The following is a 15,094-nucleotide window of genomic DNA, read 5'->3' as shown; positions in this document are numbered from 1 at the left end:
ATTGGAAGTGTTTGATGGGACAGTGTATAGAGTCCATTTTGCTGTATCTAACCCGTACTGTACCTGTCCTGGGAATGTTTAATTAGAAAATGTAGAGGTCGGTTTACTCTGTATCTGACACATGTTGAACCTGACCTGTGATTTACAGTGTTTAGTGCATTAATAATGGTGACAGGGTCTAATTTAACATAAACGGAGGCATTGTCTAGTTTAGTAAAGTGAAATGATGGGGCTAGAGTAATGTAAACACCGTCCTTGTCTAGTTTAATATAAACAGAGACAGGGACTTGTGTAATAGGAACAAAGGCACATACTATTCCAGTATTATATGTGCCAGGGCGTAGTACAATATTAATAGTTCTAGTACTGTAATAACTGAGGCAGGACTTAGTGCAGTAATTACTGATACAGGGACATTGTTTTATTCGTTCCTGTCATGCGGGTGTGAGAGTCATTCGGCCCATACAGACCATGCCGCTCTCAGCAAGAGTATTTCAGCTAGTCCACTCCCCCGCCCTTTTCCGTAGCCCTGTGATTGTTCTTCCTTCAGGAACTTATCCAATTCCGTGTCATGATTGAATCTGTCTCCACCAATCTTTCAGGCAGTGCATTCAAGGCCAACATTAATTGTCTATCCCTAATTGATCTTGAGAAGCAGGTGGTGAGCTGCCGCCTTGTCCCGCTGTCGACCGTGTGGTGAAGGCACTCTCAGAGTGTTAGGGAGCGGGTTCCACGAATTTGAACCAGCGGCTATGAAGCAATGGTAATAAATTTCCAAGTCAGAATGGTATTTGATTTGGAGGCGAACTTGGAAGTGATGGCGTTTCCAGGAGCCTGCTGCCTTTGTTCTTCTAGGTGAAAGAGGTCGTAGGTTTGGAAAGTGCTGTCGAAGATGTCTTGGCGAGTTGCTGCAATGCATCTTGTGGATAGTAATCACTGCAGACATGGAGCGCTGGTGGTGGGGGGATGGAATATTTAACGTGGTGGCTGCGGTAATATAAACTGGAACAGGGTCGAGTATAGTAATAACTGAGACAGTTCCTGGTGTATTATAGAACTTTAGAATTACAGCACAGAAAAGAGTCATTCGACCTATATAGACCATGCCGCTCTCTGCAAGAGTATTTCAGCTAGTCCACTCCCTTGCCATTTCCCGAAGCCCTATGATTGTTCTTCCTTCAGGAACTTATCCAATTCCATGCCATGATTGAATCTGTCACCACCACTCTTTCAGGCAGTGCATTCCAGATCCTAATTTTTCCTCGTGTCGATTTAGGTTGTTCTGCCAATTGCGCTAAATCTGTATCCTCTGTTCTCGACCCTTCCACCAATGGGAACTGTTTCTCTCCAGCTACTCTGTCTCGACCCCTTATGAATCTGAATACCTCTATCAAGTCTCATCTCAACCTTCTCTGCTCTAAGGAGAACATCCACAGCTACTCCAGTCTATCCACATAACTGAAGTACCTTATCCCTGGAACCACAGGGAAATCTTTTCTGCACCCTCTCGAAGGCGTTTACATCCTTCCTAAAGTAAGGTGCCCAGAATTGGACACAGTAATAGCTTGTGGCCGAAACCGTGTTTTACACAGATTCATCATAATTTCCTTGCTTATATATTATATGCCTCTATTTATGAAGCCCAGGATCCTGTATGTTTTTTAAAACACTTTATGAACCTGCCCTGCCACCTTCAAAGACTTTTGCATTTCGACCCCCAGGTCCCTGCGTTCATCACAGCTTTTAGTTTTGTACCCTTTGGTTACTTTTCCTCTCCTCGTTCTTCCTTCCAAAATGTATAACTTCACACTTTTCTGCGTTTCATTTGCCAAGTGTCCGTCTATTCCACCAGCATGTCGCTGTCCTCTTGAAGTCATCACTATCCTCCTCTCCTCACTGTTCACTAAACTTCCCAGACTTGAATAGTTTAAACATTTTGAAATTGTGCCCAGTACACCCGAATCTAGGTCATGAATATAAATCAAAAAAAGCAGCGTTCCTAGTACCAACCGCTGCGAAACACCACTGTATACCTCCCTCCAGTCCTAAATAAAACACAGCTCTCTGATTCCTGTCACTCAGCCAATTTCATATCCATGATTCCACTGTCCCTTATATTCTATGGGCTTTAACTTTACTGGAAATGATATTATCAAAGCACTTTATCAAATGCCTTTTGGAAGTCCATCATAAACTGAAACTGGGTCTACTGCAGCAAAAACCGCGATGGGGTCTGGTGTAATGAGAGAGACAGTAAGTCAGATATTTACAGATTTATTAACCTCATGCCAGATACAGGTGCAGTTTCATGTTTATCATCACTTGAGGTGTATATCAGCGGATTCTGTGTGATGGTGAGATGATCACTGGACAATAAAGCGCAGGGACTGGTGACTGGCTGCTCATTATTCTCGGAGTGATTTAATCCACTTTCCCACTGAATACTGCGGACAGATATGGTCACCTTGGTAATGGAATTGTCAGTGTGACATCACTTTCTAAAGAAGAGCACGCAAGACAATGTGTTATCAATAAATGTTAAAGGTATTAAACGATCTGCAATTAGCTGTTGAATAAAATAAAATGCTGAAAAATAATGTTTGGAGCTAATAATTTATCTTTGTGGAATGCACTTGCACACCTTATGACTGATGTGCTTTTTACATACACACACACACAAACACACACACACATACACACACACACGCATATACACACACATACATGCACACACTTACACACACTCACACACAAATAAACACATACACACACATACATGCACACACATACACACACACATATACACACACACATACACACACAAATACACACACACAAACACACACACACACACACACACACACACACACACACACAAAGATAGCAAACACTGTGTGTGTACTCTTTTCAGTTGTTCGGCTTAAGCAGATGCGTTATTATTCCGGTGGATGTTTGGACCATGCGGCCGTCCATCCGGCGGTGCTGTGAGGTCACGGTTCCAGGCTCTGTCTGACACAATCAGTGGGACACGTGAAAATACTGCGAGAAAAACAATCGTTTACTTTAAAGAACCGAGAGCAATTGGCGCAGGACAACACCAGTGTGAGTTAGTAACCTTTAACACACAGTGCCACTAAGTAGTGTAAAGTGCAGTGAATTGCTCACCTTCAGTCCTGTCCCTCAATCCCAGTCCATCTCTGGGAGATTGTTACAAGATTAACCCCATCCCCTCAACACAAATATTACCGACACAATACCAGATCAATTAGACTTTGCACACAACTCTTGTTACCTATTATTGAAACTAAACGTATGTTCTAACCAAAAAAGTATTGAATCCTCCTAACCACACATATAAATATCTTTATTTATATCAATATCTATCCAGCGTCTATATATCTTCTGTCAATCTAACAGACGCATGGTCAAGTGCAGAAATAACGGTGACAGGGTCTATTGTACAATAACTAGAGACATATTCCTTGGAGTGGGAGTTTATCCCAAAACTGTCTTAGACGGGGCGAAGTGAGACACACTGTGCCTCGGCTGACACAAACAGACATTGTAACATTAGAAGACCGTAAGGATATAAGAAATAGAAGCATGAGTAGGCCATACGGCCCCTCGAGCCTGCTGCATCATTCAATATGATCATGGATGATGCGATCATGGAGTCAGATCCACTTCCTTGTGCGCGTGCCGTAACCCATTAATCCCTTATCGCATAAGAAACTGTCTATCTCTGTCTTAAATGTATTCGATTTTCCGGCATCCACAGCTCCCTGAGGCAGTGAATTCCACAGATTTACAACCCTCTGAGAAAAGAAGTTCCTCCTCATCTCAATGTTAAATGGGCGGCTCTTATATTAAGATTATGCCCCTAGTTCTAGTCTACCCTATCAGTGGAAACATCGTCTATGTATCCACCTTTACGATAAGATCACCACTCATTCTTCTGAATTCCAATGAGTAGATGCCCAAACTCCTCAACCCTTCCTCGTAAGTCAAGGCACTCATCTCCGCAATCAACCTAGTGAACATTCTCTGTACTGCCTACAAAGCAAGTATAATATTTCGTAAATGTGGAAAACAAAGCAGTACGCAGTTTTCCAGCTGTGACCTCACCAATACTCTGTATAACTGTAGCAAGATCAACCTGCTTTTATACTCCATCCCCTTTGCAATAAAGGCCAAAATACCATTGGCCTTCATGATCACTTCCTTTACCTGCACAAATACCCCCAGGTCCCGCTGTACTGCAGCACTTTGCAATTTTTCTCCATTTAATTAAAAAGTTGCTCTTTGATTTATTCTGCCAAAGTGCATGATCTGACACTTTCTTACATTATATTCCAGCTGTCAATTTTTTTCCCACTCAAATGGCCTGTCTGTCCTTTAGCAGATTATGTGTGTCCTCCTTACACATTGCTTTTCGTCACATCTTTGTATCGTCAACAAACTTCTCTGTGTTATACTCGGTCCCTTCATTCAAGTCGTTAGTATCGATTGTAAATAGCTGGGGCCCCAGCACTTATCCCTGTGACACGCCACCATTTACTGATTGCCAAACCGAGAATGAACAATTTAGCCCGACTCTCTGTTTTCTGTTAATTAGACAATCCTCTATCAATGCTAATATATTACCTCCAACCCCTTGAAGGTATCTTGTGATGTAACCTTTTATGTGGCACCATGTCAAATGCCTTCTGGAAGTCCAAGTACACCACATTAACTGGTTCCCCTTTCTTCACCCTGTTCGTTACATCCTCAAAGATTTCCAGCAAATTTGGGAAACATGACTTCCTCTCCATAAATCTATGCTGACTCTGCCTGACCGAATTATGCTTTTCTTCATATCCTGCTATAGCTTCTTAATAATGAACTCCAACAATTTCCCAAACACAGATTTTCGGCTATCTGATCTATGATTTCCTGCTTTCTGGCTACCTCCTTTTTTAAATAGAGGTCTTACATTTGCAGTTTTCCAATCTGCTGGGTCTTCTTGTGAAGTGCAATGATACATGACCTCGTCCATCATAAAGGGAGACCGGGTCTAGAGTAATATAAACAGAGGCAGGGCCTAGTGTAATATACACAGAGACAGGGTCTAGTGTATTATAAACAGAGACAAGGTCTAGTGTAATAGAAATAGCTACAGTGCCTAGTGCAATATAAATATAAAAACATAAGTACATAAGAAATAGGAGCAGGAGTAGGCCAACTGGCCGCTCGAACCTGCTCCGTCATATAGGAATGTCATGGCTGATCTAATCATGGACTCAGCGTCACTTCCCTGCCCGCTGGCCACAATTCTTTATTCCCTTATCGCTCAAATATCTGTCTGTCTCCGCCTTAAATATATTGCATGTCTAGCCTCCACAGCTCTCTGGGGCATAGAGTTCCATAGATATACAAACCTCGCAGAGAAGAGATTCCTCCTCATTTCAGTTTTAAATGTGCTGCCCCTTATTCTGAGACTATGTTCCCTAGTTTCTTTCTCCGCTTTGAGTGGAAATATCCTCTCTGTTTTCACCTTGTTGAGCTCTCTCGTTATCCTATGTTTCAGTAAAATCACCTCATTGTTCTGAACTCCAATCTGTATAGTCCCAACCTACTCAACCTATCTTCATAAGTCAACGACCTCATCTCCGGACTCATCCTAGTAAACCTTCTCTGGACAACCTTCAATGTAAGTATATCCTTCCTTAAATACGGAGACCAAAACCTTACGCAGTACTGTACTACAATATCCTGTACAGTTCTGCCCACTCACTTAGCCTGTCTATATCCCTTTGCAGATTTTTTGTGTCCTCCGCACAATTTGCTTTCTCACCCATCTTTATATCATCAGCAAACTTGGCTACATTACACTCAGTGCCTTCATCCAAAGTCATGACTATAAATTATAAATAGTTGAGGACCAAGCACCGATCCCTGCGGCACCCCACTAGTCACTGTTTGCCAATCGGGAAATGACCCAAATATCCCGACTCGCCGATCTGCTAGTTAGCCAATACGCTACCGATGCTAGTATATTAACCCCAATCCCGTGAACTTTTATCTTGTGCAGTAACCTTTTATATCGAATGCATTCTGGAAATCCAAATACACCACATCCACTGGTCCCCCACTATCCACCCTGCTCGTTACATCTTCAAAGAACTCCATCAAATTTGTCAAACATGATTTCACTTTCATTAAACCATGCTGATTCTGCTTGATTGAATGATGCTTTTCCAAATGTCCCTCTACCTGAATGGAATCCAGCTTTTTTACAATGGCTGACGTTCGGCTCATTGATCTATAGTTTCTTGCTTTTTGTCTGCCTTCTTTTTTAAATAGGGGCGTTATATTTGCAGTTTTCCAATCTGCTGGGTCCGCCCCAGAATCCAGGGAATTTTGGTAGATTACAGCCAACGCATCCACTATCTCTGCAGCCACTTCTTTTAGGACCTTAGGATGTAAGCCGTCAGGTCCAGGGGACTTGTCCGTCTTGATTACCATTATTTTACCGAGTACTACTTCATTAGTGATCGTGATTGTAATAAGTTCCTCCCTCCCTATAGCCCCTTGATGTTCCACTATTGGAATTTTTTTAATGTATTCTACCGTGAAGACAAATACAAAATATTTATTCAACGATTTTTCCATTTCCTTGGTCTCCATTATTAATTGCCCAATCTCATCCTCCAGGTGACCAATATTTACTTTAGCCAAACCTTTCCATTTTATGCACCTGTAGAAACTCTTACTATCTGTTTTTTATATTTCGTGCTAGTTTACTTTTATAATCTATCTTCCCTCTCTTTTTCATTTATTGTTTCTTTGCTAGCTTTTAAAAGTTTCCCAATCCTCTGACCTCCCACTCGTCTTGGCCACAATGTATGCATTTGTTTGCAATTTGATACCTTCCCTTATTTCCTTAGTTAGCCCCGGATGGTTATCCCTTCTCATGCAGTGTTGCCTTCTCATTGGGATATATTTTTGTTTCGAGTTATGAAATATCTCCATAAATGTCGGCCACTGCTCATCAGCTGTCCCATCCTTTTATCTAATTTCCGTGTCCACTTTAGCCAACTCTGCCCTCATAGTATCCTTCATTTAAACTTAGGATACTGGATTGTGAACCAACTCTACCCCACCACCTCCCCCACCGCCAACTGAATTTGAAATTCAACTATGTTATGGTCATTCATAGATTGGTACGGCACACAGGGTGGCCATTCAGCCCATAGAGTCTGTGCCGGCTCTTTCGAAGAGCAAGCCCATTAATGTCAATCCCCCGCTCCTTCCCTATATCCCTGCATTTTTGCTCCTTCAAATACTTGCACAATTTCCTTTTTGAAGGCTACTATTGAATCTGTATCTACCACCCTATTATGCAGTACACTCTAAATTCTAACCAGTGGTTGCATAGAAATTTTATCTACATATCGCTTCTTGTTCTTTTGTCAATCACCACCCATCTGAAACAGTTTCTGTTTATTTACTCTGTCAAATGATTGATATTTTCAAAAACGTCCATCAAATCTTCTCTTCGACTTCTCTCCTCTGAAGAGGAGAATCCCATCTTCTCCTGTCTCTCCACATTAACTGAAGTCCCTCATCCCTGGTACCATTCTATTAGACATGCCCTCAACCTTGCCTCCTCCAAGGAGAGCAAACCCATCTTCTCCAGTCTCCGCTTTAACTGAAGGCCCTCATGCAGGTACCAATGTACTGAATCTCCCCTCACCATTCTCTGCTGTATGGAGAACAGCCCCAGCTTCTCCAAGTCTGTCCATGTAGCAAGAGCTTGTGAGCTACCATACCGTACACACAATGGAAACAAGCTCCAGGCGGGCACTGGCCCATCCTCAAAAGCCAGAATGGGGAGGGAAAACGAGAAGTTGAAAGTTGACGATGACTTAAAACAATTTTTAAAGAAGTTACCCTTCTTTTTTTTATTCATGAAAAGGAAAAATACCCCGACTGTACCAACTAGAATTTCTACCCAGTGCCAGTTCCCCAGCCAACTCCCTCTCTGGAAAGGTCACCATTTTATTTATCATCAGTATTATTTTAGGCAGGGGGGTTAAATATATACATTTGCTGTCGCTCACTCTCTTATTTGTTAATATATATGAAAGCCCGGTGAAGGAATTGTGTGCAGAATATTCCAGCTGAGGAATCCTCATCGATGGAAGCAGAAACACTGCAAAGGGAAAATACGAATCGGCTGAGCTGAGGGAGGGATGGAGGTAGGGAGGAGTGGAGCAAGGAAGGGGTGCTGTGATGGAGGGGTGGAGGGATGGTCGGAGGGTGGGAGGGATGGTTGCGGGAAGGGAGAGATTGATGGAGGGAGGTATGGAGGTATGGAGGGCTGGAAATGGAAGGAGGGTGGCAGGGGATGGTGGGAGGGAGTGATGGAGGGTTGATGGTGGGAGGGAAGGAGAGACGTGTGGTCGGAGGGAAGGATAGTTGGAGGGAGTGATGGAGTATCTCCCATTTTACCCGATCAAAACTCTTCATCTTCTTGAGCACCTCTAATAAGTGCCCCATAACCTGCTCGGCTCGAAGGAGAAAAATCCCAGGTTCCAGCTGCTCTTATGGTGCAGCTCACACAGTGTAAAACTCAAGTTCCGTGAGTCCTTCTGCCTCGGGCACTTCCAGACGTTCCTTGTGGAATCGCTTTTATCTAGACCCACTGGAAACCCTAGTGTGGGAATGACATCCCGGACAAGATAAGAGAACTCGCCCGTGATAATAAACGGATCGGAGTAAGGCTGGGTTCAGGCCCTGAACTTCAGGCCCTGAACTTCAGGCAGGATGAACTGAATGGCAACATTTTAAAATAAAGCTGTGATATGTTCAAGCCTCGGCTCAGTGGGATCACTCTCGCCTCTGACTTAGAAGGTCGCAGATATTAACCCCACTCCAGAGACCTGAGCCCATAATCGATGCCGACATGCACGGTGCCAGTGCTGAGGGAGTGCTGCACGATCAGAACTGCCGTCATTCGGGGAAAACATTAAACTGAGACCACATCTTCCCACTCAGGTGGATTTAAAGGATTCGTTGCACTATCTTAAACAGCTGAGGAGTTCTCCAGGGTTTCCACGGAAAACATTTGTCCCTCAAACAACATCTGAAATACAGATTATCTGGTCATTATTTCATTGCTGTGTATGGGATTTGCTCTGCACAAATTGGCTGCCACATTTCCTACGTTGCAACACTTCCAAAGTAATTCATTGCCTGTAAAGCATTTGGGACATCATGAGGTCATGAAGGGCGCTATATAAATGCTAGTTGTTTCTAAATGTCAACATTTTAAAATACACGTTGCGATTTGTGAAACGCTCAGATATTACTGATGGTCGCTGGTTCAACTTATTTAATTTCACTGGGTTAAATCTTCCACGAAGTGGAGATCCAGTGGAATACAGAACTTTCACAGCTGAATTATTTTTTTATACTTATTCCCTTTGATATAAATCACATCTGTTCTAATTAAACAAAACTGAAGCCAACGTCACTGTTCGACATATTGCTAACTCTGTGTACCCACTGTCAATATTCTTAAAATAAGCTCTTGCTGTGAGTTTAGAATAGAAACGTTTAAGATTCTGACGGGTTTAGACAGGTTAGATGCAGGAAGAATGTTCCCAATGTTGGGGAAGTCCAGAACCAGGGGTCACAGTCTGAGGATAATGGGTAAGCCATTTAGGACCGAGATGAGGAGAAACTTATTCACCCAGAGAGTGGTAAACCTGTAGAATTCTCTACCACAGAAAGTAGTTGAGGCCAATTCACTAAATATATTCAAAAGGAAGTTAGATGAAGTCCTTACTACTCGGGGGATCAAGGGTTATGGCGAGAAAGCAGGAAGGGGATACTGAAGTTTCATGTTCAGCCATGAACTCATTGAATGGCGGTGCAGGCTAGAAGGGCTAAATGGCCTGCCCCTGCACCTATTTTCTATGTTTCTATGTAAGTGACTCTGTTGGCATGATTTTGCTGCCATGAACACTTCATAGGAACCATTGAGACCTTTTTTAAATAATCACAGAAATAGATGTCCCAGATTAGAGTATTGAGCGTCAGAGACACAATAAATGTTTCCCCACCAACACAGCATAGAAATAAAGATAGACAGAAATGCAAATCTCTCAACAGACTCCAGCAACAATTGTTTTTTGGTACATTTCACTAAATTTTATTAGAATAAAGGAAATATGATACCCACGGACAGAATGAGGAAATACTACTTCTTGTCAGCATGTACAGCAATATCACTAATGTGATAGTGGAGGTTTATGCTTAAAGTTGTACCTGCCCTGGGAGTGTATGATGGGACATTATAGAGGGAGTTTTACTCTGTATCTGACATATGATGTACCTGCCCTGGGAGTGTTTGATGGGGCAGTGTAGAGGGAGCTTTTCTCTGTGTCTAACTCGTACTCTACCTGCCCTGGGAGTATGTGATGTCGTAGTATAGAGGGCACATTACTCTGTACCTGACACATGCTGTACCTGGCCTGGGAATGTATGATAGTGCGGTGTAGAGGGCGTTTTACTCTGTAGCTAACACATGCTGAACCTGGCCTGGAAGTTGCAGAGTTTAGTGCAGTAATAACTGAGACAGGGTCCAGAGGAATATAAACAGAGACATGTTCTAGTTTAGTAATGTAAAAGGTTGGGGCTAGTGAAATATAATCTATGTCCTGGTCTAGTTTAATATAAACAGAGACAGGGTCTTGTGCAATAGGAACAAAGGCATGACATATTCCAGTAATATCTGATACCGGGCCTAGTACAATATTAATAGTTCTAGTGCAGTAATAACTGAGATAGGGCCCCGTGCGGTAATTACTGATGCAGGGACATTTCTTTATTGTCTCCTGGCATATGGGTATGGGTGTCGCTGGCAAGGCAAACATTGATGGTCTAGCCCTAATTGGCCTTGAAAAACAGGTGGCGAGCTGCCACCTTGAACCGCTGCAGTCCATGTGGTGATGGAACCCCAAATTGTTCGGAAGGGGTTCCACGAATTTGACCCAGCGACTATGAAGGAACGGTAATAAGTTTCCAAGTCAGGGTGATGTGTGATTTGGAGGGATACATGGAGGTGATGTTGTTCCCATGAGCACGCTGCCCTTGTCCTTCTAGGTGGAAGAGGTCGCTGGTCTGGAAAGGGCTGTTGAGGATGTCTTGGGGAGTTGCTGCAAAGCATCTTGGGGATGTTAATCACTGCAGGCATGGTGCACCGTTGGGGGAGGGAGGGAATATTTAACGCGGTGGATGGGGTAAAATAAACTTGAGAATGGTCTACTGTAGTGTAGTGGAGTATTTTTGTGTCCTCGTCACACATTGCTTTTTCTCCCATCTTTGCTTCATCAGAAAACTTGGCTATGTTACTCTCGATCCCTTCTTTAAAGTCAGTAGATTGTATATAGATTGTATCCCAGCACTGATCCCTGCAGCACCCCACTATTTACTTATTGCCAACCCTAGAATGATCCATTGATCCTGACTCTCTATTTTCTGTTAGTTAGCTAATCCTCTATCCATGTTAAAATATCAGCCCTAACCCCGTGAATGTTTATCTTGTGCAGCAACCTTTTATTTGGCACCTTGTCACATGCCTTCTGGAAGCCCAAATACATCACATCCACTGGTTCCTCTGTATCCACCCTGTTTGTTACATCCTCAAAGAATTCCAGAAAATTTGTCAAACATGTCTTCCCCTTCATAAATCCATGCTGACTCTGCCTGACCGAATTTTGCTTTTCCAAATATCCTGCCACTGCTTCTTTAATAATGGGCTCCAACATTTTCCCAAGCACAGATGTTAGACTAACTGGTTTATAGTTTCCTGCTTTTTGCCTGCAACCTTTCGTAAATAGGGGCATTAAATTTGCAGTTTTCCAATCTGTTAATCACCTTATATCTGTGTCCTTTGTTCTCGATCTTTCCACTAATCGGAACAATTTCTCTCTATCTACTCTGTCTAGACCCATTATGATTCTGAACACCTCTATGAAATCTCATCTCAACCTTTCTGCTCTAAGGAGAACAATTCCAGCTTCTCCAGACTATCCACGTAACCGAAGTACCATATCCCTGGAACCATAATTGTAAATCTTTTCTGAATCCTCTCTCAAGCTTTACATCCTTCCTAAAGAATTGGACACAATACTCCAGGTGAAGTTCATCATAACTTCCTTTCTTTTGTACTCTATGCGTGTATTTATGAAGCCCAGGATTATGTAAGCTTTTTTGACCATTTTCTCAACCGGCCCTGCCACCTTCAATGATTTGTGCACATTTACCTTCAGGTCACTGTGTTCATGCAGCTCCTGTAGTATTGTACATTGAGTTTATTTTTCCTCTCCTCATTCGTCTTATAAAAATGATTCATTTCACACTTTTCTCCATTTCATTTGCCCCGAGTGCACCCCTTCCATCAGCATGTCTATGTCCTCTTGAAGTCATCACTATCCTCCTCACTGTTCCCTCTACTTCCAAGTTTTGTATCATCTGCAAATTTCGAAATTGTACCCTGTACTCCTAAGTCTAAGTCATGAATATAAATGAAGAAACGCAGTGTTCCTCGTACCAACCGCTGCAGAATACCACAATATACCTTACCCCAGTCCAACAAAAAATAACTGGTAACCACTACTCTGTGGTTCCTGTCACTCAGCCAATTTCATATCCATGCTGGCACTGTCCTCTTTATTCTATGTGGTTAAATTTTTATGGCAAGGTTATTATTAAGGCACTTTATCAAACACCTTTTAGAAGGCCACCACATCAACCTTATAAACTGAGACTGGATCTAGCGCGGTAAAAACTGCGACGGGGTCTGGTGTAATGAGAGAAATAATGCCAGATAATTGCAGATTTATTAACCTCCTGCCAGGTACAGGTGCAGTTTCATTTTTACCATCATGGGCACTAATCATAGAAACATAGAAACATAGAAAATATGTGCAGGAAAAGGCCATTCGGCCCTCCGAGCCTGCAGCACCATTCAATATAATCATGGCTGATCATACAACGTAAATACCCCACTCCTGTCTTCTCTCCATGATCCCTTTAGCAGTAAGGGCCAAATCTAACTCCCTTTTGTATATATCCAACGAACTGGACTCAACAACTTTCTGTGGTAGAGAATTACATAGGTTCACATTTCTCTGGGTGAAGAAGTTTCTCCTCATCTCTGTTCTAAATGGCTTACCCCTTATCCTTAGATTGTGAATCCTGGTTCTGGACTTCCTCAACATCGGGAACATTCTTCCTACATCAAACCTGTCCAATCCCGTCAGATTTCATATGCTTCTATGAGATCCCCTCTCATTCTTCTAAATTCCAGTGGATATAAGGCTAGTCAATCCAATCTTTCTTCATATGTCAGTCCTGCCATCCCGCGAATCAGTCTGGTGAACTTTGGCTGCACTCCCTCAAGGTGTATATCAGTGTTTTCTGGGTGATGCTGAGGTGATCACTAGACGATAAAGCGCAGAGACTGGCGTCTGGCTGCTCATTATCCTCGGTGTGATTTAATCCCGTTTCACACTGAAACTGCGGACAGAAATGGTCACCTGTAACAGAATCGTCAGAGTGACATCATTTTCTAAACAAGAGCACGCAAGAGAATGGGTTATCAATAAATGTTAAAGCTATTAAACGACCTGTAATTGCATTTTCAATAAAGTAGAATGCTGAAAAATATTGGCTGAAGCTAATCATTTATCTTTCTGGAATGCACATGTACACATTATGAATGTGAGCAAGTGTTTTGTACACACACACATACATTCACACACACACACACACACATACATAAACACACAAACGCACATACACACAAACACGCATACACATATAGCAAACACTTTCTGTGTCCTCTTTTCAGTTGTTCATTTTACAAGGTGAGAACATTTATTCTGGTGGATATTAGGACCCTGCGGCTGCCCATCCGGCGGGGCTCTGAGCTCACGGTTCCAGGCTCTGTCTTACATAATCAGTGGGCCACGTCACAGCTAAATAGAAAATACTGGACCAAAAACAATCCTTAACGTTAAAGAACTTGGAGAAATAGGCACAGGACAACACAAGTGTGATTTAGTAACCTCAAACACACAGATTTTGCCAGTAGTTCAAAGTGCAGTGCACTATTGCTCACCTTCCGTCCTGTCCTTCAATCCCAGTCCATTACTGGAAGATTGTTAAAAGATTCACCCCATCCTCTCAACACAAATATTACCGTCATAATACCAGATTAATTCAAGATTACACACACGTGTTGATAGCTGTTAACAAATCTAAACCTATATTTCCAACCAAAAAAGTATTGCATCCTCACAGCCACACATATATACATCTTTATTTATATTAATATCTGTCGATATCTCTTTATATCGTCTGCCTATGTAATAGACGCATGTGCAAGTGGAGAAATAACTGAGGCAGGGTCTATGCTACAAGAAATAGATACAGGATCCAGCGCACTAATAGTTTAGACAAGATCTAGTGTAATATGAAGAGAGACAGGCATTTATTATAATATATTTCAGCCATGGTCTATGGCATGAATAACTGAGACAGTGCCTAGTGTAATATAAACAGAGACATGGTGTAGTGTAATATAAACTGAGACAGGGTCCAGTATAATATACACAAGGACCGAGTATAGTGTAATATACACTGAGACAGGGACGAGTGTAATATAAATAGAGACAGGGTCTAGTGTAACATAAACAGAGACAGGGGCTAGTGTATTATAAACAGAGACAAGGTCTAGTGTAATATAAATAGAGACAAGTAAGAATGTAAATTAAACAGAGACAGAGTCCAATGTAATATGAACAGAGACTGGGTCTATTGCAGTTATAACTGTGACTGGGTCCAGGGCATCGATAAACACGAGAGGGACTGCTGAGAAGATTAGTAAACTGACTACAACACGGAGTTAATGGGGACATTCAAGTGGTTGTGTAAAAATAAATGTTGGGTGCAAAAGCAAATTGTGAGGAAGACACTAAAAAATTATGCAAGGAGATATAGAGAGGCTAAGTGAGTGGACAAAACTTTGACAGATGAATTA

This window comes from Pristiophorus japonicus, chromosome 23, assembly GCF_044704955.1.
Source record: "Pristiophorus japonicus isolate sPriJap1 chromosome 23, sPriJap1.hap1, whole genome shotgun sequence".
NCBI lineage: Eukaryota > Metazoa > Chordata > Chondrichthyes > Pristiophoridae > Pristiophorus > Pristiophorus japonicus.
The sequence above is the reverse complement of the archived record's forward strand: the minus strand, read 5'-3'. Positions refer to the sequence as shown.